Below are 27,432 nucleotides of genomic sequence, written 5' to 3'. Positions count from 1 at the left end.
AGACAATCAACTGCCCCCCCCCCACACACACACACTTGCGGTACCGTGAATTTAGTGAGAGTTGTTCTCTACATTGTCCGTGAATGGATTCATGTGGTAGCACAGATCTGCTAGGCTAGTGCCAAATTTAAATAGAATTGTGTGCATCGTTAATTTAGTTAGGCTTTTTGTGGGATGAATCTGAAATAGCACCTGGTAAATTAAGATTTTTCAGGTGAGAGCAGCTTCATTCAGATTAGTTTCAGTTTTATGAAAAGTTGAAGTTTATCATAAGACTACACAGCCTGAAATGCTTCAGGAACGCATTCCTTACTGCGAGCTCCCAGGGGAGAAGAAGAGGTTGAGATTTTCTGAAGTTTACGCCACACGTCCTTGGGTTCTCAAAGAAACTTGGTCTCCAGGCCATTTTTACAGTTAGAATGATTAACACAGAGAAACAGATTAAAATTACTCAGAGGCATACCTTTTAAATGACTCATAAATGACCAGATGTTTGCAGTGTTTTACTAAGTAACTAACATCCTATTCAAAGGAAAACATGAAAGTGGGAGAAAGACCTGTATTTAAAAGGAAAAGAGTCTAAAAAGAAAAGTGATTTCAGGGGCTTCCCTGGTGGTGCAATGGTTAAAGAATCCGCCTGCCAATGCAGGGGTCACAGGTTTGAGCCCTGGTCTGGAGAGATCCCACATGCCCTGGAGCAACTAAGCCCGTGCGCCACAACTACTGAAGCCCGCGCGCCTAGAGCCTGTGCTGCGCGACAAGAGAAGTCACTGGAATGAGAAGCCCACGCACCGCAACAGAGAGTAGCCCGCGCTCGCCACAACTAAAAGAAAGCCCTCGCGCAGCATAGAGGACCCAACACAGCCAACAATAAAATTAATTAATTAATTATTTTAAAAAAGTGACTTTCAAAAATGGAAACAATGGTAATGTTATGTTATTAGGGCTGAAGGCACATCTTAGAAATATTATGCAAAGATTACACAGCCTAAATAAACTACATGCACTCAAATCCACAGGCAAGTTTATTTATCTCTTTAGAGACCTGATTTTTGGGATTCTGCACATTTGCCAAGGGGAAAAGAGTTTTGAAAGGGATGGGTTTACTTGGCTTGCTGAAGAGAAAGCTAAGAGTTGACTGTAATAATGGTATAAGGTGAGACCTTACTTTGTAGAGGATAACTTTATATCTTTCTGGCATCCCTTCCCCTTCTTCTACCAGATCCACTCTTCCCACTCGAAGGTATATTCCACAAGGGTGAAATGTTATGTCTTGGACACTGCTCTTTTCTTAGCTTCTAGAACCATTGAAGGAATTTTTGATGAATCAACTGCTGAATGGAGAACCTATTCTAGGCTTACGTGACCTGAATCTGCTCATAGCCCTCCTGCTCTTTATACTTCAAAAAGCTTTTCTGAAAAACAGAAGAGAGGAAAAGACGAGCCCTGCGAACATTATTTGAGTCCTGGATCCCGCAGTGCCTGAAAGCCACTGCACAATTTTACTTCCTTTCTAATTACATTCTCCACCCTGCATCCTTTTTCTTTTTCTTCTCCCGCCCCCTCCTCCTCCTTTGCTTAAATTATTTTGAGTTGTGTTGATATCACTTGTGACTGAAAGAGTCCTAATATATATAATGATGGTAATAATAAATAAATATGTATTGGGCTGTTATGTTTCAGATCTGAGCTCTGTGTTTTACATGCATTATTTTGTTTACGGCTCACCAAAACCCTGTGACATTGTATAATCCTATAACGCAGATGGTAAACAACTGTGTTCCAAATTATCTGAAAATGGAATGGGACAAAATTAGCTTGAAGCTCCACTTGAAGGATTTAGATTAAACAGAAGAGAGACGTTTTTGACAGGGTAGTTCCAGCCTGCAATGGGTTGCCAAGACAGATGGTTGAGTTGCCTTCTCAGGAGTTTAAAATAGGACACATAGATATTTCTCTGGTCTTTTCCACATGGCATAATCTATTGGTTTTTCTGACCATTCAGTAATGACTCCAACGGATAGGAGAAAGTGAATTGACACTTGATGTGATTCTGAATCTAGTGTGCTCAGGCACGTGTGGTCCTTTGAGTGTCTGGCTGGGATTGGAAGTAACTCCTGACTGGGTCAGGGATTTGAGTAGATGAAATCCCAGGGCATTTTCTAGCCCTATGATTTCCAGAATTTCTCAGGTTGTAATCAAAGATGTAAGAATTAGGTATATGAGACAAGAAATTGTTACAGCACTAGTTTGATGATTTGGAGTCATTTTTACTAATAATGAACACTTTAATAGCACTTTATATGCTGTGAGGGGCTTTCACATTCTGTGTCTCATTTGATTCTAGCATGCCTCCTGTAATCAGGTGTAGTTGGGACACCAATCTAAAGTTACCTCTTTTTTAAAAAATTTGTTTTATTCAAGTATAGTTGATTTACAATGTTGTGTTAATTTCTTCTGTACAGCAAAGTGATTCAGTTATACATATATATATTCTTTTTCATTCTTTTCCATTATGGTCTATCACAGGATATTGAATATAGTTCCCTGTGCTATACAGTAGGACCTTGTTGTGTATCCATTCTATACATAATATTCATAGTTTGCATCTGCTAACTCCAAACTCCCAGTCCATCCCTCCCCACCTCCCTCCCCTTTAGCAACCATAAATCTGTTCTCTATGTCTGTGAGTCTGTTTCTGTTTCATAGATAAGTTCATCTGTGTCATATTTTAGATTCCACGTATAAGTGATATCATATGGTGTTTGTCTTTCTCTTTGTCTTACTTCACTTAGTACGATAATATCTAGGTCCATCCATGTTGCTGCAAATAGCATTATTTCACTCTTTTTTATGGCCGAGTAATATTCCATTGTGTATATATATATATATATATATATATATGCCATATCTTCTTAAGCCAATCATCTGTTGATGGGGACTTGGGTTGCTTCCATATCTTGGCTATTGTAAATAGTACTCCTATGAACACTGGGGTGCATGTATCTTTTTTATATATATAATTTTATTTATTTATCTTTGGTTGTGTTGGGTCTTTGTTGCTGCGTGCGGGCTTTCTCTACCTGCGGTGAGCGGGGGCTACTCTTCGTTGTGGTGCGTGGGCTTCTCATTGCGGTAGCTTCTCTTGTTGTGGAGCACGGACTCTAGGCGTGCAGTCTTCAGTAGTTGTGGCACGCGGGCTCAGTAGTTGTGGCATGCAGGCTCTAGAACACAGGCTCAGTAGTTGTGGCACATGGGCTTAGTTGCTCTGCGGCATGTGGGATCTTCTGGGACCAGGGCTTGAACCCGTGTACTCTGCATTGGCAGGCGGATTCTTAACCACTGCGCCACCAGGGAAGCCTGCATGTATCTTTTTGAATTATATTTTTCTCCAGATATATGCCCAAGAGTGGAATTGCTGGATCATATGGCAACTCTATTTTTAGTTTTTTAAGGAATCTTCATACTATTTTCCATAGTGGGTGCGCCAATTTACATTCCAACCAACAGTGTAGAAGGGTTTCCTTTTCTCCACACCATCTTCAGCATTTATTATTTGTAGTCTTTTTGATGATGGCCATTCTGAACAGTGTGAGGTGGTTCCTCCCTGTAGTTTTGATTTTCATTTCTCTAATAATTAGTGACGTTGAGCATCTTTTCATGTAAGTTGCCTCTTTTTTTAACCTTGGGACACATCGGGTGTTCTTCAGGGACAGCTCACAGGAGTATCTGGCTCTGCGGGAGCCTGGTTGTTGCATGCAGAAGCTTTCTGCTGAGAGCCCACTCTGGGGGCAGCACTCTTGGTAGGGTTTTTGCAATGTGACTGCAGGCTAGGCCCGCAGGAAACATAACGTTGCTCACCAGCTCTGGAAGTGCACTCTACTCCTGCAACAGCCTTTTGACCTGTTCCAGTTGGTTTTTGTAAATTGCCCAAGATTTAAGGTAGAACCAGATCGCGAACCCAGTACTATGTCTCTGGCTGTATGGAAACTTGAGCTCCAGCCCCTGTGCTCTCTTAAAGACTTGAGCTCCAGCCCCTGTGCTCTCTTAACTCCAGCTGGCGTGTGTCACCTTGTGGCTGGATTCTTTGGAAGCTCCATAGGCTAGAAATTGGGCAGGGAGTGGAGATGGAACGTGCAAGAAGTACCCACATACCCTCCCCAGGGAGGGCCCACAGGGGGCCAACTCTTCAAGGAATCACCATTCACCCACCTGCTCTTTCTATCTCCTGTCTTCACGGACATGGACTGGATAGGATCCTTGTTGTTCTTTTTAATTTAGCTGGAATAAAATTCACATAAACAAAATTCACTGTTCTGACCATTTGAAAGTATACTATTCAGTGGTTAATGTCGTGCAACTATCACAGCGATCTAACTCCGGAATAATTTCATGACTTCCCGAAAGAAGCCCTGGACCCATTAAGCAGTCACTCCCATTTCCCCTCCTCCCAGCCCCTGGCAACCACTAATTTACCTTCTGTCCCTATGGATTTGCTTATTCTGAACATTTCATATAAATGGAATCATACAAGATGTGGCCTTTTGTGCCTAGCTTCTTTCACTTAGCATAATGTTTTCAAGGTTTGGATGGGTTTTTTTGGCTAAAGCTTGTAGAACAAGTTGGGATCATCCCTTTGAAAGTCTTGCATAGTTGGGTTAGTTGCACTTGAGCTTAGACGTGGGGCATCTGCCCCTGCCGTTGTCAGCCTTGAGGCCGGAAGTCCCATTTGTCCAGAGTCTTCAATTATGAAAGTATCAAGCCCCTATGTGATTATAGAAACCGAGCAGTCTTCTGAGCTAAAGACATCTAAGTTCTAGTCTCGGGCAAAACTGCTTTCATCTCTCCATAAAACCCAAGAATCAATTAAGGATATGACAGTTAATGGTTTCTTAAATTCCTTTTAACTTCAAAAAATGAATCTGATTTTCTGATCACAACCTGTCTGCTGTTGCCCAGGCCCCAGGAAGACAGACGATTAGAACACAGGTACTAACCAGTTAGAGCTGATCTGGGTTTAGTTCCTTCCTCTGGGTCAGTTATCGCTGCACCGGGCAGACACAAACTCCTCCTTTCTCCCCAGTGATGTCAGTCTCATGGCTGCTTCAGGAAAAGCAACTGAGGGCAAGTTGTCTATAGTTGAGACATCACTTTAATTTATTAAGTATTCGATCATGAAGAGGCAGCATCATTTCTCAGAGGAAAAACAAAAGTGTATCCTTAATGTGCAACAGGGATGTGGGTGAATAAATGACTGTGCACGCATCCGTCATTGTGCTATATTGTCATTAAAAATAATGTGGCAGAGAGATATCTGGTGACGTAACAAAAAAATTACCAAAATTGCTCTTCCAATTTTTGTAAAAGAAAATACATATGTATATTAATCATATGTATGCATCAAAGCTAACCTGAAAGAATATATACCTATCATAACAGTGGTTCTAAAATTTTTCTTCTCTTATCTGCATTTTCTATTTATCTGCAATGCTTTTGTGATAAGAAAACTCAGAGACAACTTATCATTGTTTAAAGTTACCAGTGACTAAGTCATGTGCATCAATGTTTCTTCTTTACTGTGATTACTACTTAATATTCAGCAACTCTAGTTTTAGAGAACAAACCCTCTTCTGGCTTCTCAGGCAGGAAGTGACTCTGATTTCCCCTGGTTTGAGATAATAATTGCTGTCCCCTCTCAGCACAACTGTCATTTATTTGGCAAATATTTCCTGAGCATCTGCTATGTTCCGGGCACTATTCTTTAGCCTGAGAATTTTAGCAATACACAAGTGCTACTGTAGCTCACAAGTCTTACTGGAATGAGGCACATATAGTCACTCACATATTTCTTGTTTGGCCAGCTGTCCATATTCCCAGGTTTGCAACTCAACATCCCTGGTTGGGATCAACTCCCAGCAGTTGTGAATCCTTCCCTCTCACAAAACATTTTTAGACCCGCCTTTGTAAGGAGCATGGTCCCCTACCCCATACCACCATTGGTTTTTCGATGAGAAGCAAAGAAAAAGTAGCAACTAAAAACGTTTTTTCCTAATCCTAAAGGTACTATGCATTCCTTGTAGGAGAAGTGGAAGATACAGAAAAACTGTAAAGAATCAGAGAATGCCATTTATAATCTTACTGGTCAATTTATTTTTGCTGAAAGAACAAATCCATTGTTGTGAGGAGCCTGAGAATGTTGCAGAAGGATGTTTTTCTCTTTGTCATAATTATGTAACAAGAGAAATAAGCAGACCTTTCTTTTCTTTCTTTCTTTTTTAATACTCTGAATTCTCAGCCTTAGGAATAAAATAAGCAGATGAAAATTTGCTTTATAAAATTCAGTCTTAAAGCCATGCATCTAGCATTATGTTCCTTTTATGACTGGTCATAAATGGTAGGTGCTCTAATTTTCACTTTGCTTATTATTAGCCTGAAGGGATCGTCTATTTGAATTCTTAAATGCTGTTATATCTCTCAAAGCTGGGGCTAATTTTCTCTCTCTGAAAACCATGGATAATTTTTAACAAACCCAGTTTAGAGAACTAGATGAAGTGTTCAGACTCCAGTTTTATGTCCTTTAAAAAAAATGATTTCCTGTAACAGGAATTATCATACCTTTGTTAAGGTGATACTTGATTATTCATGGAACTATCTGATTGGAAGCAATCATTATTTGCTAGTCAACATTTACACAAAATAGAGTAACATAAAATTGAGAGAGAAAATAATAAACACTCTATTATATAACCAGCACTGTGGCAAATACTAATTCAATTATTTTCAGCAAATCCAAGGCCCTCTCTGGTGAATGCTCCGTGAGTAATTGGCTCTGGAGCTCTGACCTTTCAGTCTGTGCTCGTGGAAAGAAACATTGTATTCAAATGGGGAAAGGCAGAAGGACCTCTGGAAAGATCCAAGGAAGTGGGCTTGATAATAAGACCCAACATTCATTCTCAGCATCTACCAGGCTTCTCATTTAATTCTCACAAGTGTCCTAAGAGATGGCCATTAACATCCCCATCTTCTAATGAGGGCAGTGGGGCTTAGTTGATTTATATAACTTGCCCAAGATTAGTGGTAGAAGCATATCTGTCACCAAGTCTGCCTCTCTCTGATCTGATGCTCAGCCATTAACTCTAATGCTTCCCATTAGGGAGTAGAAGGTTCAGCTATAATTTAAATTCCATTCAGCAAATATTGTTAGCTCTGGCCACACTCCCAGACCCATGATATGGTTGCTCTACTCTAGGAATTTGTAGTGTTATTAGAATAATTACAGGATATAAGACAGTATATAATTCAATTTCAAATTGGATATTACCAAGAGCTAAAATATTTGCAAGAGAAAATATGTACTTTGGGCCCTGAAAATTCCAATACAAGCAGAATTTTAGGTCTTACTTTTTCTAATTTTAGGTCAACCATTTCTTGGTTGACCAAGTAGCTGATTCAACAGAGCGAATTGGATGCAAATAAAAACATAATTCAGGAGAAACTATTTGAATAGTCAGAGATGAAAATGAACTCTCAGAATTAAGCAACAATAATATGAATCCTTCCGGCTCATTTTATCCACGGCCTTCACCATGGAGAATAACAAGCAAGGAAAGTAGCATCTCTCTCCTGACATGTGCAAAGGGTCTGAAACATCCTCTAATTGTATGCCAAATGGCAATGTGTAAAAAAAAATAGGGCAATGTGATAAAATTGAGCATTGAATAAAGAATCATATCTCTGGGTTCTGGTGCCAGAACTTACATTTACTAACTGTGTGACCTCAGGGAAGTTGACCTGGTCTTTCAGACTCTGAAGTCTCCCAGTTGTGAAATGGAAATGCAGTACCCATGTAAGGCTCTATCTGAGTTCACGAGGCCGATGGAGATGAGACATGTGAAAAGTGCTTTGGGAACTATAAAACTGTAAAAGAGTGTTACAGTGCGTCCTGTTCATGTGTTGTTCATCCTTATTGTCCTTGTGCCTTGGATGTGATCTGACACAGCACAGATGTTTAACAAATATTTGTTGAACCTAATGGAACCGAAGCTAGGTTTGTGTACAGAATAAACAGATCTGGAGAGGTGTCTCACCACAGTGATGTTTGTACTAATTTTATGGCTCCCCTGAGCTGGGCTGTACCAGAGCACAACAGGTCTTCATTTGGTCCTCGTTTGGAGAACCTGTTGTTCGCTCAGCCCTGCCTTACTCTCCATGGTACTGTCAGCTGCTGCAGATGGGAATGAGCCGCCAGTCTGCATGCCTGGGCTGCCCAAAGCCCCAGGGGAATTGAAGCTGGCAGGTTGTGGGGGAACATCCTGGGTGAAGACCTTTAGTTAGCAGAGATGACTGGCAATGTCAATACACACTGGAGGGTACCCAAAGGGGTTTTGAACTACAGGGAAAAACAAAATAAAAAAAATAATAATCACTGTGTCTGGAGAGCAGTTTTGACATGCTGCTGCTTGCCTCTTGCATCGTGATAAAAATGCATGGTAGGAAACTAAGGAAGCGTTCCTTGGAAGCTGTTATGTAGAAGAGGTCAGGTGCAAATCTGAACAAGTTGCTGGAGGATGAGTCTGCTCACTGACATTTCCTACTTTACAGAAACAGCAGGATGCTGGAAAAACATGCTATTGTGGCAGCTGTCCACATTTCTCTCAAAGTGGAATTTTTTATTTACTCAATTATATTTATTAGAACTGTTGGACATCTGAACTCCTCTTTCCTAAATGTCCTTTGCTGGGAAGGCACTGGGCACCTTAGTTCTATTTTCATAAGCAGAATAACATTGACACAATGAGTATCAGATGTGTTTGTTTGCTTGTTTGTAGGGTGTGTCTGGGGGGGAAAGCTGGATGGTGGGCTCTCCAGATGGACAACCTTGAACGCATCAACATAGCCCAGGTTGGCAGGTCCAAGCTTGATATTTTTGATGTCCCAGAGTTAATTTGTTGGGTGGAGAAAGATTTATAATATAAACCAAAAGAATACCTACCTGTGAATTTAAAGCAAAACTCAAGTGGATCAGACCTTGATATGGTCCTAATCATAGTTTCTGCCTATAAGAAGCTTTGGGAAGCCAAGTTTATAATCACAAACAAATTTACTGAGTGCGAAATAGAAGAGAAGAGTAGTTAGTTTGATGAGTTTAATGTTTAGTGGTATCAAGCATGACAAATCCATTGCCACAGGAGAGGTATGTCTGCCAACAAGTCCACATATTCAGGTTGGCTGGACACAGCACTGTCATCCCTGGGCAGAATATGCCAAGCAGTTAATCAGTGAAATCTTAAATTACACAAGAAATACAATGACATCATGTCTCTGCCCCAATCAGAAAATTACTCTTCCTATTAAAGATAATCTCTCCCTCTTTCTTCATCAGTACAGTAACAGAGTAGCAAAGGCAGAACAACAATAAATAAGGCAGAATGGTGATCGGAAGAGAGGCAGATGGACAAAACAGAACACATCAGAAAGAGTTCTCAGAAAGCTGCGGAGCTACATGGAGAAAAAAAGTCAGTCTCCAGAAATAATCCTGATAAGCAGGCATTTTGCAGAACCTCAAGAAAATATAATGGTAAATATGCATATTGAAAGTAAACTGAATAATTACCTAAGCAGAAATTGAGTTCTGCCCAACCATTTTGAAAGAAAAAAAAAAGTTCCGGCAAAGACAGTCATGAGATAAGAATCATGTAGCACGTACAGAAGAGGATTAACAAACAAGGGCAAAGTCCCCCAAATCAAGGAACAGAACATTTACCAGCACCCACTAGGTCCCATGTTCCCTTCCAGTCTCTAAATGCCCAACGATAACCACTCTCATGACTGCTGGGTTAGTTCTGCCTGTTCTGATACATTGTATACATGAAATATATACTCTTCTTGTCTGGCTTCTGTTGCTCAACTCTATGCTTGAGAGTTTCATCCATATTTTTGCATGTAGTAGTAGATTATTCTCACAGCTATGTGGTATCCCACTGTGTGACTATATCACTATTTAACCATTTTATTTTGGATGGATCTATGGGTAGTTTCCAATGTTTGCCTATTATGAGTACTGTTGCCATGAACATTCTAATACATGTCTTTGGATAAACATCTGCACAAAATTCTATTGGGTATAACCTGGAGATGTATTCACTGGATCACAGGTTATGCACATAGGCAACTTTAGCAGTAACTGCGAGTTTTCCAAAGTGGTTGTACCAAAGTATTCTCCCACAAGCGATTTATGAGAATTCCTATTCATCCACATCTTTATCAGCACTTGCTATTCTCCATCTTTTTCATCTTAACCATTTGGGTGGGTAGTCTTAATATTTCATTGTGCCTTGAATTTGCATTTCCCTGATGACTAATAAACTCGGGGGCAATTTTTCATATGTTTATTGGCCATTTACATATCCTCTTTTATAAGTCTTTTGCCCATTTTGCTGTTGAACTGTCCATCTTTTTCTTATTGGTTTGTAAGAGCTTTCTAAGAATTCTGGATCTGTGTTTTTTATCGTATATCTTACCTAAGTGTGTGTAAATATATATGTTTAACATTTTTTCCCACCCTGTAGGTTGCTGTTTTACTCACTTTGGGTGAACATAAGTTCTAAGTTTTAATATGGTCAAGTTTATCACAATTTTTTTCTTTTATTTTCCTTCTTTTTTATTTCTTATTTTAAAAAGCATTGCCTAGTCCAAGGTCATGAAGATGCTTCCCTCTAAAAGCTTTATTGTTTTATCTTTCAATTTATTTCTCCAGTCTTTCTTGCTATGGTCTGAACCCCAAACTCGTATGTTGAAATCTTAACCCCCAAGGTAATGGTATTAAGAGGTGGGGCATTGGGATATGCTTAGGCTCCAGAGAGATCCCTATCCTCTTTGCAGTGTGAGGTCATAGCAGCAAGACACCATCCATGAATGAGGAAGCAGGCCCTCACCAGACGCCAAAGTTTATGGTATTTTTGTTATAGCAGCCCGAACGGACTGACACATCTGGAATTGATTCTTGTGTGTAAAGTGATGTAGAAGCCAATAGACATTTCTTCCCCCTATGGATATCCAATTGACCCAGTACAATTTTTTGAAAAGACCACCTTTTTCCTTTACTGCATTGCATGGTCATTTTGTCATAAATCATGTGATCATATATGTGTGGGTCTGTTCCATTGGACAGTTATCTGGTCATATACTAGTATCACACAGTTTAGCTTTATATTAATAGTTCCTGATATAGTATATGTCCTTCACATTTGTTCTTCTTCAAGAATACCTTGGCTATTTTGGGCCTTTTGCATTTCCATATGAATTTTAGAATTGATTTGTACATTTCTGGGAGAAATATCCCACGGTTTGGATTTTGGTTGAGAGTTCATAGAAGTAGATAATAATTTGGAGAGAACTTATATCTTTACAATATTGAGTCACCCAATCCATGACAAGTCCATTTATTTGGCTCTCCTTTATTTTTTCTCAATAATATTTTGTAATTTTTAGTTTAGAGGTCCTGTACATCTATAATGAGATATATTTCTAAGTGTTTGAGTTTGGGGATGCTATTATAAATGTTTTATTTTCTATTTGTTTATTGCCAGTATATACAACTGTGACTCATGTCATAATCAGCTCAGACTGCTATAATAAATACCATAAACTCGGTGGCTTATAGACAACATAAATTTATATCTCATAATTCTGGAAGCTGCAAAGTCCAAAATCAAGGTGCCAGCAGATCTGGTGTCTGGTGAGGGCCATCTTCTTCATACATATACAGTGGCTTTTCCCTGTGCTGTCACATTGTGGAAGGGGTTAGGGATCCCTCTGGAGACTCTGTTGTAAGAGCGCTAATCCCATTCATGAGGGCAGAGCCCAAAGGCCCCATCTCCTAATACCCTCACTTTTGGGGTTAGGATTTCAAAATACGAATTTTGGACGGAACACAAACATTCAGTCTATAGCAACTAATTTTTGTATATTGACTTTATATCCAGTGTCCTTCTTAATTCTCTTATTAATTCTAAGAATTTGTCTGTAGATTTTTTAGAAATTTTCTATATGCATGATCATACTATCTGGAAATGACAGTTTTATTTCTTCCTTTTCAATCTCCATGACTTATATTTCTTCCTCTTGCCTTTTGCCCTGGTTAGACTTCCAGTTACAGTGTGGCCATTCTTGACCCAGTCCCAATATTAGGGAGAAGGTTTCAGTGAAAGTTTCATTTTCAGTGAAAATGATGTTTGCTGTGGGTAATTTGTAAGTATTCTTTATCACATTAAGGCAGTTCTATTCTTACTTGACTAAACGTTTTCATCACAAGTAAATGTTGAATTTATCAAATACTTTTTCTGCATTTGATATGATCATGTGATTTTACTCCTTTTTATGGATGTGGTTAACTGAGTTTATGATATTTGAATGTTAAACCTGCTTGCCCACCTAGACTAAACTGTCCTCAGTTTACTATATCACTGGATTTGATTTCCTAGCATTCTGTTAAGAATTTTTAAATAATGTTTATGAGAAAGATGGGTTTGCAATTTTCTCAGAATGCTTGTCAGAGTTTTAAATGCTGTTTTCATTTTTTAAAAGTCTGGAAGTTCTGCTTCTGTTTCTGTCTTCATGAAGAATTACATGTGTTATTTTTCCTTAAATTTTTGGAAAATTCATTGATAAGCTCTCTGGGCCTAGACTTTTCTTTGGGGAATGGATTTTAAATAATGGGTTCAAATTTTTAAAACATACACAGAACTATTCATATTTTCTATTTCTTCTTCTATCAGCTTTGGTAAGGTGTGTTTTTCAACAAATTTGTCTATTTCATGCAAATTGTCAAGTTTATCTGCATAGAGTTGGTTTTGGAATACTTTTGTTTGTTTGTTTTTTTGTTTTTTTTGTTTTGGCGGTATGCGGGCCTCTCACTGCCGTGGCCTCTCCCGTTGCGGAGCACAGGCTCCGGACGCGCAGGCTCAGGGGCCATGGCTCACGGGCCCAGCCGCTCCGCGGCATGTGGGATCTTCCCGGACCGGGGCACGAACCCGTGTCCCCTGCATCAGCAGGCAGACTCCCAACCACTGCGCCACCAGGGAAGCCCTGGAATACTTTTATTGTGCAATCAATAGTGATATCCTCCCTTTTATTGCTATTGTTGCTGATTTGTGGGTTTTCTACTTTTCTTTATCAGTTTTGGTTTTATTAATTTTGTTAATCTTTTCAAAGCCAGTTTTTGGATTTGTTGATTGTTTTCTATTATATGTTGGATTATTATTTCCTTGATTTCAGTTTTTGTCTCTGTCATTTATTTCCTTAGGTTTGATTGCTGCTCTTTTTCTAGTTTCTTGAGATTAATACTTAAATCATTGATTTTAAGACTTTTTTCTTTTCTACTATATGCTTTTAAGGCTATATATTTCCTTCTAAGCATCATTTTAATTCTTCCCATAAGCTTTGAAATGTATTTTTAATTATTCAGTTTAAACTATTTTCTATTTTCTTCTTCATCCCATGGATTATTTAGAGTGTATTTTTTAATTTTTAGCAGTTGGTTTTTTTTCTATTTTCGTTATTGATCTCTAGTTCAATTCCATGGTGGTCACTGAAGATATTCTTAAATATGTCAACATTTTGAAATTGTTGAGACTTTATATTACAATACATTGATTTTAATAAATGTTCCATGTACATTTGAAACGAATATGAATTGGTCATTAATAGGTGCAATGTTATATGCATGGCAACTAGATCAGGCTTGCTAATTGTACTGTTAATATCTTCTATATCCTTACTCATTTTTTATTTTTGGCTTGTCCTACCGGCTATTGAGAAAGATATGTTAATGCCTCCCACTGTGATGTTCATTTGAACATTTTCACTTTTTGTTCTGTCCATCTTGGTTTGATTTATTTTGAAGCAATGCTACTGAGTGCATAGAGAAGGTGTAATATCTTCCTATTGGATAGCCCCATTTACAATTATAAACCGTCTATCTTTATCTTTAATAATGTTTCTTATCTTAAAGTTCACATTGCCTGATATTGGTAGAGTTACACAAGATTTTTTTGTTGTTGTTAGTTTTTGCTTGGTGTTATTTTTTTATTTTACATTAAACATTATTATTATATTTAAAGCATATGGTTTTTTTTCAATCTAGTGTGACAATCATAGTCTTTTACTTCAAATTTAATTCATTTACATTCAGTATAATCTCTGACATAACTAGCTTTCTAGATAAAATTTTATTTTTCATTTTTTATTAGGCTCTTCCCTTTTATATTCCTTTTTTCTTTTTGTTTTATATTCCTTTTCCCCTTTTTTTGCCTCTTTTAGATTATTCAAAAATTTAAAATTATTTAATGTTTTTATTCTAATAACTTACAAATAATACATTAGTTTCTTGTTCTGAGAGTAGTTATCCTAGAGAATACAACACATATCCTTGATTGATTACAGAATTATACAAATTATTATTTTACCACTCCTCTGATATTATCAGACCCTTAAAACTTTTAAACTGTTCACCCTTCCTGCTTTTCTGTTCTTCCTGTTTTGCATTTTAGTTCTACATAGATTTTACTCTACGAAAAATATTACATTTATTGTTTTGTACAGTCAATAGTAGTTTATAAATACCTGTATACTTACCCTTTTCAGTGTTTTTTATTCCTTCCTGCATATTTTTTCAAAAATAAACTTGCAACGCAGCCACTATGTGAGTTAAGTATGCTGGTTTAAATATATTCGAGATAGAATTTTGATTAAGTAATCACCAAAAATAGACTGTAAGTTTGGATAAGACAACTTTAGTATCGAGGTCAAGCAGTAATACTGATTTTTCAATAAAGCCCTGAATTTACACAGTCAAATTCAAACACTTACTGAATGGTATTCTCCAGTTTTCAAAGAGCATGAACCTTCAGCTCTCAGTTGATCCTGTTAATAACTTGATGGATAAGCCAAAAAGATAAAGAAGCGGGGATCATGGGAGGAAAGAGACTTGCCCACATTTACACACCTTACACTGAACCCAAGTCCTCTGATGCCTAGTTCAGGTCTTTAACTTTCTGTATCAACTAGAAATACCTAAAATAACTCATCTGTCTATAAAGATAAGTGTGGGTAGGGAAAATACATCCCTCAAAATGCACAATTTAATTACAACTTCTTAAATGATCACCCTCTTCTTTCTTTTTTATAGCTCTGAATCTAGATTTTTAAAACTCAAAACAGACATAAATATCTGCCTGTAGCAAACATGGTAAGTTTCCTCTCAGCTGGAAGCTCACATTAAAGCCATGCAGGAGTGAGGCAGGGGAAGTGAAATGGATTATATTATGTTTATTTTAGTCTTTGTGCTTAGTTTTTCTTTCCAGGCACTGGACTGAACTCAGTTTTCTGAACCAGAAATAAGCATTGTTTATGTATCTGTATTTATTAATACTCTGCTTTTAGAAATTTTTAGGTACAATAGATTCCAAGAGTATTTTGGGAACTTCTCACTGGTGATATCTAGATTGTATTCAGTGGAAAGTCAACAAACACATACCCCAAAGAGCCTTTAATAAAATAAACTCTTGGAGTATATAAGGGTCTCCTACTCTTCTAGCAGAAGGCAGAACAGAACAGGTGATTACTAAGGTTAACTAACTGAATGAAAGAAGGGATGAAAAGAACCTCAGTAGCTAGCTCTGTCTCCTCTGTTTACCCAAAGATTCTCTTGGCCCCATTCACAGGGATGGCAGTGCCACCGTTGAAGCAGCAGTTTACTTTCTGTTAAATTTGTAGTAGAGGGAGAAAAGGGATGGAGACTCAGAAACCACATTTTCATCCATGCTCCAAACACAGTGCTACTCAGTTTTGTACCATAGCAGACAAGGTCCTGCCCCTCTGCAAGTGAGGCTTGCCCACTGCCACACTGTGAGGGGAAAACGTTTGGTCTGGAGTAGTGGTTGACATGCTTTGGGACACTTGTGTCTCCTCCCCGGTTCCTGTCCCTGAGGATTCCTGCTGTTCATAGCCTGTGCTGTAAAGGACAAGCCTAAGTAGCCCTGACCCCACCCCATGTCCACCTTGCCCCAGTCTGAATAGACCAGGAACAGACTCATGGACAAGCACGATCAGACTCTCTCAAGAATTTGAGCCAAATGACAGAATCGACAGTCGATGGTTGTGGACTCCCGCTCAGAGCTCACGTCCAGTCTGGGCTGAGGTTGGCACCAGTGCACGCCAGAGTCAAGTACAATCAAAGTTCCTTGAAAGCCAAATTATGAATAATCAGAGGAAGCCGAGTCTTTAGAGGGAAGACATTAGATATGCTTAAAAATCAAGGAGAAGGGTCAAAAGAGAAAGAGTTTAAAAAAAAAAAGAGAGAGAGAGAGAGACAGAGAATAGAGACCCAGTGAAATTCTAGTTCCCAGCTTAGGTCGCTATGAAGTGGCAGCTGGACTTTGTTTCCTGCCTCTAGATGTCTGTAAGGTTGCCGGTTTTATCTTTACAGTTAACTCCTCTTTTTAATTTGAGTTAATTCGAGTGAGATTGGACTCCTAGCAACCAGCAATCTCTTGACGTATCCCTTCTCCCCAGGCACCCTGCTTTGGTGTGGCCCCTCTCTCTCCGGTGAGGAAAGAACATGATCTGAAAAATTTCCCACTATCAAATTGTCTGACTTTTCCAGTAATATTTTAGAAGAGCAGTGCAGTGAGAAGGCAACAGTAGGCACTAAGGAATAACAATTCCCAATATCATTTTGGGCATCGGTTGGAATATATTTTAGGAATCTTCCCAGAGCACCTTTTATTATCTCAGTAGCCAACCATTCTATCTGCCTAAAAGGGCTACTTATCGTTACACAGAAAACTTTCCCTATCCTCCCACACACTGCGCCGCGCGCCCACACATGTAAAACTCTTCTATCAAATTGTGAGTGCCTGAGAATAGGGATTACGTCCCCACCACATCTGCATACTTAGCACCTAAGTACACTGGCTGACAACTATAGCGTTCATTTGGATGGATACGTCATATACATAAATTGAACGAATATTCTTTCTCCACCTCTGTCGAATGTTTTTAGAATATTGGAACTAATATTCAGATATTACCTTTTCAGAAACTTTGCTTTTCCCTTCTGCTACTCCATCTGGATTTCCACATGTCCTTAGACTTCTGTGAGCCCTACTAGAAAGATTTGAAGAGCATGAGAAAGACAGGGAAGCAGTATTAGCCTTTACTTAGCCCAGGAAAAGAAGACTTAGAGGTGGCCCAGTCATAGTCACAAGGTCGTGATTTTTTTTTTTTTTTTTTGCGGTATGCAGGCCTCTCACTTCAGCAGCCATGGCTCGTGGGCCCAGCCGCTCCGTGGCATGTGGGATCTTCCTGGACCAGGGTACAAACCCGTGTCCCCTGCATCGTCAGGCAGACTCTCAACCACTGCGCCACCAGGGAAGCCCTACAAGGTCGTGATTAAAGGAGCCAATTTAGGCATTTGAAAGGGATTTTCTGAGCCAGCACAACCTCCTGTTCCATCTGGGCACTCCTAACATCGGCCTGTAAATCCACAAGCCCACATCCATTACCTGCCAGTCTTAAAGCTGACTTTCCTGAGGACATTCAGCACATTTTCATCAATGCAGGTGTCAGTGCATAAACCCAGGGGCTCCAAAGGAAGGGCTACACTGTGCAATGTTCCACTCCTTCCTTGGAAAAGGGGCCATTCTCACAGACTTGACCTAAGGCCAATGAAGGATTATTAATAGAAACACTTGAATCCAGTACTATTCATAAATACTCTTTTAGAAAAATTATTTGCATGCATAAAAGACTGCTTTTTCTAACAATCATTAACATTTTATTCCCCTTTTCTATGTCATTAAAGGCCAGAGTAATAGAACACTCAAGAAAGTCATATATGGAAATAAAAGAAAACTATTTTGTGAGCATGTTTGGTTCTCTAGCATATTATGTGCTTGTCTTTTCTGGTACAATAATATGATTTATTTTATAAACATGCCAATTTTTACAGAATGAGTCATTGTTAATGTAGAAACCAGCTGAATCATCCATCCGTCTATGAATATACTTATTCTCCTTTTTTTCTCTGTATGTTTATCATTATACTAAAAGGATATTTGGTATTCTCTTATTTAGAGTACTTCTCCCCTTCGGTTGTGTCATTTGGTTCACAAGTAATATGGTAAGGCTACCGTAAACTTTGTAATGGTTCAGATTTCTATTCATAATATCGAGTCAGAAACTTGAGTCATGTGAAATCCTCCAGTATCTCACATCGGATGCCTCCCATACAAGAGGTGAACAGAGAGTCCGGAAAGGGTCAGATAGAAAGGAAATCTTTTCTGACCCTGAGAAAAGCCAATCAGACTTTGGATTCTGGTAATAGATCCGTAGGAACTTACTCTTAAAGTTATTTGATCATCTTGTTTCAACAAATCTAAAACATCTAGTTTATCCCATCTTAAAATATAATCACCCAGGATATTGAGTTCATTTTAATGTATTAATCTGTTAGGCACAGCTCATGATTCCTTCCAGATGTCTTCAAGGAAAAGAAATGTAGAGAAGGAGAAATGAAATATTACGTGGAGCCAGACTATGATTTTAGGGAGGGAAAACATTAACTCAGACGTCAAGGGAACTGAATGCTAGTCATTGACGTATCACCAATGAGTTGAATGACTCTGTCATGTATTTGGCTTTCTTCTGTCTCAGTCTCCCCTTCAGTAAAATGAGATGCTTCTCCTGACTGAAATCTCAGTCTAAGACTCGTTGACCCTTTTCTTATTATTTACCTTTTGAGCCAAACTTGTGACACTAAACCGTCCCAATTATGCATTTAACAGTTTACTCTTCAGTAGGCATCACATATTAAGTGCAATAATTACTATTAGCCACCTTAATATTTCCCATTCTAACTCTATCAGTGGAGAAAACTGTGAATTAAAAAGAAGAGTTGGGTTTATTTGCACCATTTTTAAGAGAATGCAGAGACATAATTTGTCCTAGACAATAGCTCCTATCTAAGCCATTATGCTATTGACTTTCAGGTAATTCCCAAGAAACTAAATTCCTCTTCCCAAGTTATCTTTTTGATGTATACGTGTTATAGACGCATAGCCTACCTGCTCACTAAAACGTGTGGTCCATCAAAATTATATCTCAACATCATTAGCTTTTAAATACTAGAAATCATTTCAGGGCTTGGAAAAGTCTGATGAGCATGATTACATGTGGAGATTTTCAGGTAGAATGTATCAGGGAACGTGAGGAGAATAGAGAGATTTTGACAGGCTTTGCCATTTTATTTGGGTGCAGTTTTATATTATGTCTCTATTTGTGATGGTAATAATAGTTGGTGGAAAAAAAAAAAAAAACAGATCATTTGACCAATTCCCCTCCTCTTCCCCCCAGTACTGCACTGGAAAATGTTCTGATAAAATGAATGGTGATGTCAGAAGGAGATTCTAGGTTTCCTTTCTGGGCCAACACCCTGTAGTAGTAGGTGGAACCATAAAATCACCATTGTTGGGCAGAAATGATTGACGACTGGCAGTTTCATATGGCTCAAGCCAAGGAGCCTTGAATTTGAATTCCAGCCCTGAGACTCACTTGCATGTCAGCTCAGGGCAGTTAATTAATTTCTGAGTCTTGGTTTGTGAAGTAGGAATAACACCTACTTTGTAGGGTTGATGCAAAGCTTAGCAGTGTATAGAAACCCTGTGTCTGGAGATAGTAAACGTTCAAGAAACAGTTAATAGTACAATACTATAATCCAGTAAGTAACTTAGGGAGTTTTTTCACTTGCCCCTTAGCAATTTCTGCATATAAGGCAAAGGTGACGGTTGCCATGGTAGAGAGAAATGGAAAGTGTTTGTTAGGCACGATATTGAAAGCCCCAGTAGCTTTAAAAGGCTTTTCATTCCCGTCCTGTATGCTCTGGTATGTCCTAGTAAGGTCACAGATAAAGTCTGACATACACGCAGTGGAGTAGCTAAATAGGAAATGTACTGTAGCAAATCGAGAACAGAGTTTAAAAAAAGAAAAAAAATCAAAGCACTGAGCAAACATTCTTAACTTTTGGCAGAGGAACTGGACTGCCTGAATCTCCATGACTCTTTGAGTTATTAATAGCGACTCATTTTGCTATATTCGGGGCAGTTATATATTTATATATCATGCAGCGTGTGTGAGGCTTTCAAGGCTCGATGGTCTTTTGAAAAATGTGTTACTCTGGAACAGAGTGGGGCAAGGAGGATGCCATGTTGTCATCTGCGTCGCACCTACCAGGCTGTGCTCATTAAAGCCTGGGGACAAGCCGGGCGCTGCAGCACTGCGTGGAACGCGGCTCCATCTGCTAGGCCAGAAGCCGTGATGAACTCATGAGGTTCACAACAGTCGTAATTCGCAGCTATCTGTGACCATTTTAATAACGAAGGTCTAGATTAGAAGCCTGTGTTTACATGCCGTACAGCAGAATGCTTCCATGAATCATTCCCACAGTAACTTTTGGTCAAACCAATCAACCAAGTAATGAAAAACCAATCCGTTGGTCCTGGGGCTGAGATGAACAGGTCTCCACTTGCCTGATGCTCCTCGAATCTGAGACTGAATTGACCCTGATAAAAGAAATGGTCACATATTGAGGTATGGGGAAGTCATTCTGGCTTATACACGATTTAATTGAAACTTTAAACCAAAACAGCCTGTTTGTGGCCTATCAAACATACATTGCACATCTGCTTTAATTACCAAAGAAAACGGCACACTGACCAGGAGTAAAGAATGTCTGTGCTAAAACTTAAGATTAAACGCCCCTCTCCCCGGGATGCAGTGCTGGTACTCCTTTGATGATAAGACTCCTTTCCCAGGTGCCAAGGCCATACTGACTCACTGTGTACATTCTGGTTTTGTTTTGTTTTGTTTTTTGAAACACTGTAGAAATGTAACCCTGATTTGTTTAATGTTCTTTTTTCTGACAAGATATAAACCCGTGCTGAAAACCCTCCTTCTCCAGAGCAGTTTCTCAGAGTAATCTGGGAAGTGGGCTTCCGGGCTAGTCCTCAGTTTGGCTCAAATAAAACTCTTTTCTGTTCTTATCATTGATTATGTATTGATTATTTTTGTTGACAGTTCCCACCCCCATGCACACAGCCTCCCCTCCCCTGTCCTCCTAGCAAGCCAGGGCGCTGCAACCTGTACCCACACACACACTCAAAACCCCACACAGGGCTTCCCTGGTGGTGCAGTGGTTGAGAGTCCACCTGCCAATGCAGGGGACACGGGTTCGTGCCCCGGTCCGGGAAGGTCCCACATGCCACGGAGCGGCTGGGCCCGTGAGCCATGGCCGCTGAGCCTGTGCATCCGGAGCCTGTGCTCCGCAACGGGAGAGGCCACAACAATGAGAGGCCCAGATACAGCAAAAAAAAAAAACAAAAACCCACACACTCAAAACCCTCAGACAGCAGTGAGTCAGGGGAGCTTTGGAAACCCCTGAAGACAATCTGTAAACAAACTGTAATTTAGAAAATGTCTATTTTTGGCATATGTTTATTTTTTCATTGTCACCGCTCCATTATGTGACTTCCGTCAGTGACCCTGACAGCTCATTTGCATCAAGAGCAGTGAAACACTTTCATTTGTCCATTTCCACTGACTGGAGGTTTTAGTTAATTATCACTTCCTGACAGCCTGAAGGTCAGACTACTTCCTTTTGTTTCACACGGCAGTTAATCCCCTCATTAAGGGTGATGGAAAATGAATAATTAAACTTATACCATTTTCATATTTCAGGTAATGAGATGCCCTAAGATCCCAGATGTACCATATGAGAAGTCTGGAACGTGTTGAGGACTCTACTTCCGGCAAGCATGTGAGTTTCTCTCCTCTGGTTTCAAGGTAAAGCAGGTTCAGCTAAGGCTCTTCCCCTACACAAAAACAGCTTTGCCACTCACTAGCTGTATAACTTGGGGAAAAGGCAACTCACATTTGGAAATGAAAGATTTTCTCATTGTAAAGTGGAGAGAATAATACCCAACTTAGAGAACTGTTGTGAGCATTAAATGCATGAATGAAAGATACAAACAAGAGGGCCTGCCACATGGTAAGAGCTCAGTCAGTGTAAATGAATTATGTTATCACTTTCATTATCACCCTGGGCAAGTCATCTTCTGAATGTTTTGGTTACCAGGCCTCCACCAAACATCTACTTGCAGAGACCTTGCTCATACCTGGGTCAAAAGTTCACTTTGACCCACTGGGGCAAGGATTAAGGTTAAATTGTGTTAGGCTCTGGAGAAAAAACCGAGGTCTTAAGGAATTCAACTCTTACTCATCCCCTTCTAATTACTCTAAAAAGACTGGGAGGGCTTCCCCGGTGGCGCAGTGGTTGAGAGTCCGCCTGCCGATGCAGGGGACACGGGTTCGTGCCCCGGTCCGGGAAGATCCCACATGCCGCGGAGCGGCTGGGCCCGTGAGCCATGGCCGCTGAGCCTGCGCGTCCGGAGCCTGTGCTCTGCAACGGGAGAGGCCACAACAGAGAGAGGCCCGCGTACAGCAAAAAAAATAACTGGGAATCTTCCCAGAGACAGGACCACGTACTATCTAAGGGAGTAACGATAGCTGGGCTGCTGAGATAGACGTGAACCAGTGAGGAAGTGTCCCAGGGTTGAGTCAAGGCTTTAGACTTTATCCTGCAGTCAGTACAGACACGGGAAGGCGGAAGCAAAGTGTGTCGTGCTGCGCATGTGCAATGGGTGGGGCTCGACTCGGTGGGAGGAGCCTAGGGCCTGAGGTAAGGGAGACCTGGGAATGAAAAAGGAAAGTAAGATGCCCTGGGATGCTTATATGATTATTTGTAAAGGGGGTGGAAACCATTGCTCAACACTGAATTTAAAAATTTAGTTTGTCAATGCTTTACCCAAAATTGTCATTCAGTAAATCGTGTTCGGATTTTTGTAGGAAAAATATTTTGGTCCTTTAAAAAAGGTTCAAGTAAGAAGCAGCTTTAAAACTGCTTCTGGAAGAATAAAGGTCACAAGGGGAAAGTGAGTGGAGCATGGGTGATTGAAAGAGTGACAAAGTACTGGTGTCTTTTGAAAGAACTTGCCCTGAGTTGATGCTTTAATGTGACAAGTACAATCTCGTAGCCGTTTCATGCCCTCGTCAATGTTGGAACATACGCCCTATATCTTCCCATAAATAGTAGGAAAATATCCTAACGATGATGCAGTTAGCAAGTTTTATCATTTTTAATTGAAAAACTTCTATGAAAGTTAGAAAATTAAATCTGGAAGAGAACTTAGGTATCCTTTTACAGAAGGGGAAACAGGACCAGAGGGTAACCTACCACAGAAAGCCACCCAGCTGCGTGTGCCAGACCCACTGCTCAAGGTAACTGCTTTGATGCCTGGTGTGAGCTCTTTCTGTAACTGCTTTGATGCCTGGTGTGAGCTCTTTCTGCTTTGCTGCACGAATCCCCAAAGACCATTTTATTGCCGATGTAGAAGAGTTGGTGCTTTCCATTTTCTCTTTCTAACGTCAAGAACCGTTTCATTGCATAAATTCCTCACATTGCTCCTTACTGCACAATTTTTTCCTGTTTTTGGAGTTACGTCTAACTGCTTGGTACTCCTTGTGTTGAAAATACCTTAACTTATGGGGGAGAGTTGCATAGTGGGAAGGAAAGTGGGTTCGTATGGGAAACGGCTCTGGCCAGTCCACTCGACGGGTGTTTGAGGAAAGACAAAGCATCAGCAAACCGCTGGTTCTGTACTCACCTGTGCCCATGCTGACTGTCATCCCAGTTCCTTGAGGGGAGGCATGAAACCTCCTGCTGGGGGGGGGGTCACAGCGGTCACTCGCTGCCCCTCCCCTCTGTGTGAATCTCATTACCATTCTCCATGAGGGGTAGGGGGGTAAGATGATTCTAGTACCAATTCCAACGTGGGGTGGGGTTTCCCACAGCACCAAGCAATTCTCAGCCACCATCTAGGGGTCCTACAACTCATCTCAGTTCTGACTTCGGACCCTATTTGCCTGGAGATAGCATCAGATCCCACAGGCTAAGGGCTCAATCCTACAAGATTTCCCCGCGCCACCGCCTCCTCTTCTTCGGACACCCGTCACAGGTCCAGGTTGTCAGCTGGGCTTCTGACACACCGGCTGTAGATTGGAGATTCCAACTACCCCCTCCTTGGGTTCGATTAATTTGCTAAGGTGGCTTACGGAACTCAGAGAAACATTTTACTTACTAGATTACCAGTTTATTATAAAAGGATATAACTCACGAACAGCCAGCTGGAAGAGGTGCATAGGGCAAGGTGTGGGGAAAGAGCACAGACTTCCCGTGCCCTCCCCGAGGCTGCCACTCTCCCCTAATCTCCGCATGTTTACCCACCTGGCATCTCTTCCCCCCCACCCCCCGACTACTATTTTTATATGAGTAGGCTTTTATGTTATGGAGGCTTCCTCATGTAGCATGATCAATTATTAACTCCACTTCTAGCCCCTCTCCCCTCTCTAGAGAACTGGGGGCCAGGCTAAAAATTCCAAGCTTCTGCTCATGGCTTGGTCTTTCTGGTGACCAGCCCCCATCCAGGAGCCATCCAGGAGCCCACCCAGAGTCACCACATTAGAAATAAAGATACTCCTAGAGCTCATGTCACTCACTCAGGAATTTACAAGGGTTTGAGGATCCCTGTGTCAGGGATGGGATCAAACATACATTTCTTATTATAAATCGCAATATGACAGGGCCCCTCCCCTGACCTCACAGAAGTCTTGGTTTCCTACAGGGCACCCCTCAGCCTCAAAATTTCTCATTGTCCACCTTTCTTAGAAGAAATTTAAAGAAAAAGTAAATTCCTCCTGTCAGAGCATGCTTTTTTTCTTCTTCCTCCAACCTTTTTCTTTGTGTCTCAGGCCCTGGCCCTCATCCAGGTGGAATGGCATTTCCCCACCGTGGCAAATGCACTTCAGGGCCCACAGCCTCCTCTGCGTGGCACCCTCTCCCCCAGATCTGCTTCTCTCTGTGTGTTAAGAACCACGCTGGGGAGCCAGTGTCATGGCCTGGCCTCAGGCACAGGAAGTCCAGGTCACCGGAAACTGCGAGCTTAATTAACAGAAGCTCAAAGAGTCGTGTTTTATTAAAGTGTGCATAGGGCAAGAGCATGTGCGATCGAGAGTGTTTGCAGGCCATAATTTTTAGCACAACCCAGTGAAGTACCCAAGCAGTGTGTTTTCATGAGTGTGTAGTTCCATTAAACACAGGCCGATGAGGAGGTCTCTCTGGATGTCTGGCTTGATGATATTTCCATCTGGAAATTGGGTCAAATAGAAATATAGGGATAGGTGGTAGGTTTTTTAAACAAATTCTGTTTTTCGCATAATATAAATGTCAACTTTTTCTGTAAACTTTAAAATTTTCAGAATTAGCTAGAACTTTGAACCTTTTTCTTTTACGACCGTCTTAAATTTTTGACGTTTAGCTCATTAGACCCTTATTCTTTGGTGTTACCATTTCTGTTCTGTGGATTTCCTGGCCATGAATGGTGAGGCTAGTTGGGTCTTCTTTTTTTATATAAATTTATTTATTTTTGGCCACGTTGGGTCTTTGTTGCTGCGCGCAGGCTTTCTCAAGTTGTATGGAGCAGGGGCTACTCTTGGTTGTGGAGCACAGGCTCCAGGCGCGCGGGCTTCAGTAGTTGTGGCACACGGGCTTCAGTAGTTGTGGCTCGCAGGCCCTAGAGTGCAGGTTCAGTAGTTGTGTCGCACGGGCTTAGTTGCTCCGCGGCATGTGGGATCTTCCCAGACCAGGGATCAAACCCGTGTCCCCTGCATTGGCAGGTGGATTCTTAACCATTGTGCCACCAGGGAAATTCTAGTTGGATCTTCTAATTCCAGGCACTCATCTCGTTTCCTCTTTCTTTCTGTCGCTGGTTCTTATGATTCTCTAACTTTGGAGTCACATGGTGCTGCCTTACATTGTCTAGAAAAGGTTGAGTTGATTCTTCATTCAGTCATTCACAGAATGTGTTGGATGCCAACTGTATGCCAGGAATGTTCTAGGTGCTGAGGAAATCATGGTGAATAAAGATATCCCTGCCCTCATGGAGTTTACATTCCAGTTGAGCAGACAAGCAATTATCAAATGATCAAATGATCATACAATAAGCATATAATTAAAATAGTGACAAATGGGATAAAGGAAAAATATGGATAATAAGTTAAGACCTAATTTCCATTGGTTATAATTTTATCCTTTGGGATTCTCTCCATGGAAATCTATTTAAACTGTTTTTTTTAAAACAAAATTGATGATGAAAATTAAACAAAATAAATGTAAATCTTACAAACACTTATTCATTATGTAGAACGGTAATGGCCATTTTTCATTTTCTGCCCAGTACTCCTTCCTCTTTCTTATGGTAACAAAGACCATTCCAGTTCTCAGAGATGGTCACATGATCCAAAAGAGGACTATTTGAATCCTTCTCCGGGATTTTTCTAAGTGGAGCCACTGGGAAGGGTTTCCCATTGGTTGTGGAGGGGAGGGGATGTGAGCTTGGGATGCTGTTCTCCATGCCCATCCTCTTCTCCCTTCAAACTCTCCGCTAGCACCTCTGAACTCAGACAGAGTGAAGCCAGCCTGCGGAGAGAGGCAGAGATTAGAGACAAAGAGAATCCCAGAGAGGGGTTCCTGGCTTTGGACCAATCTTCTGTGCCTTTTTCCATGGTTAGTATACAAGAAGACATAAAAACTCCTATATCCAGCTTAAGTGAATCTGAGTCCATTTTTGCCACTTGCTAATGACGAGTCCACATTAATACAGAAAGCAAGCACTTCATGTTGTAAAAGTTTCTTAGGGTGGTTGGGCTGCTGGGGCATATCTTCCAATGAATTCACTGAAGTTCTGATTTTCTTCCTTAATCTCCTTGAAGCAAATTTTCTGTACACAGAGTACCCAAATTCTTTGTTTGAAGTCAGTGGGAGGAAGGGGGTGACATCAGTTTTGATAATCAAGTCTTCATTGTTGATTCATAGTCACGAGAGATTCCTGAAGTTCTGATTGGAGAACTCTGTGCCAAGTGTCATAAGTCAAAGGAGTTACCGTATTGCATCACATGAAGAGGCTGGGGATCTCACTGGGATCAGAGTCTCACCCACCTCCACAGAACACTGTCCTGCTTTTCTCGGCCAGCTTTATGAGACAGGATAGCAAATGCTCTGCTCTAGGAGGAAGGAGGCTGTTCTCTCTTCTCCCAATAGGAAAAGGTGGGAACAGATAGGTGGCAGCCCTTGGGGCCCCAATTTAAGAAGATATATGGAGGAAAACTTGTTGAGGTTTTGACCATTGTCCCAGAAGAAGGAGAGGGTGCAATGGATGGAAGTTAAAGCACCTGGGAGGGCCATGGCATGGCCCTGACATCAGC

General features: G+C 40.6%; 1 protein-coding gene across 3 annotated transcripts in view; it reads left to right on the top strand.

The window, feature by feature from the left end:
- Positions 1–27,432, top strand: part of PCED1B (PC-esterase domain containing 1B) — a 150,626-nt gene that overhangs the window by 1,635 nt on the left and 121,559 nt on the right. For 2 of the 3 annotated variants that reach the window (XM_060306426.1, XM_060306425.1), the window contains exons 2-3: positions 21,793–21,871; positions 23,318–23,391. The gene's annotated coding sequence lies outside the window, so the exon portion shown is untranslated. The remainder of the gene's footprint in view (positions 1–21,792; positions 21,872–23,317; positions 23,392–27,432) is intronic. The other variant, XM_060306424.1, reaches the window with a different exon arrangement.

This window comes from Globicephala melas, chromosome 10, assembly GCF_963455315.2.
Source record: "Globicephala melas chromosome 10, mGloMel1.2, whole genome shotgun sequence".
Lineage (NCBI taxonomy): Eukaryota > Metazoa > Chordata > Mammalia > Artiodactyla > Delphinidae > Globicephala > Globicephala melas.
The sequence above is the reverse complement of the archived record's forward strand: the minus strand, read 5'-3'. Positions and strand labels throughout refer to the sequence as shown.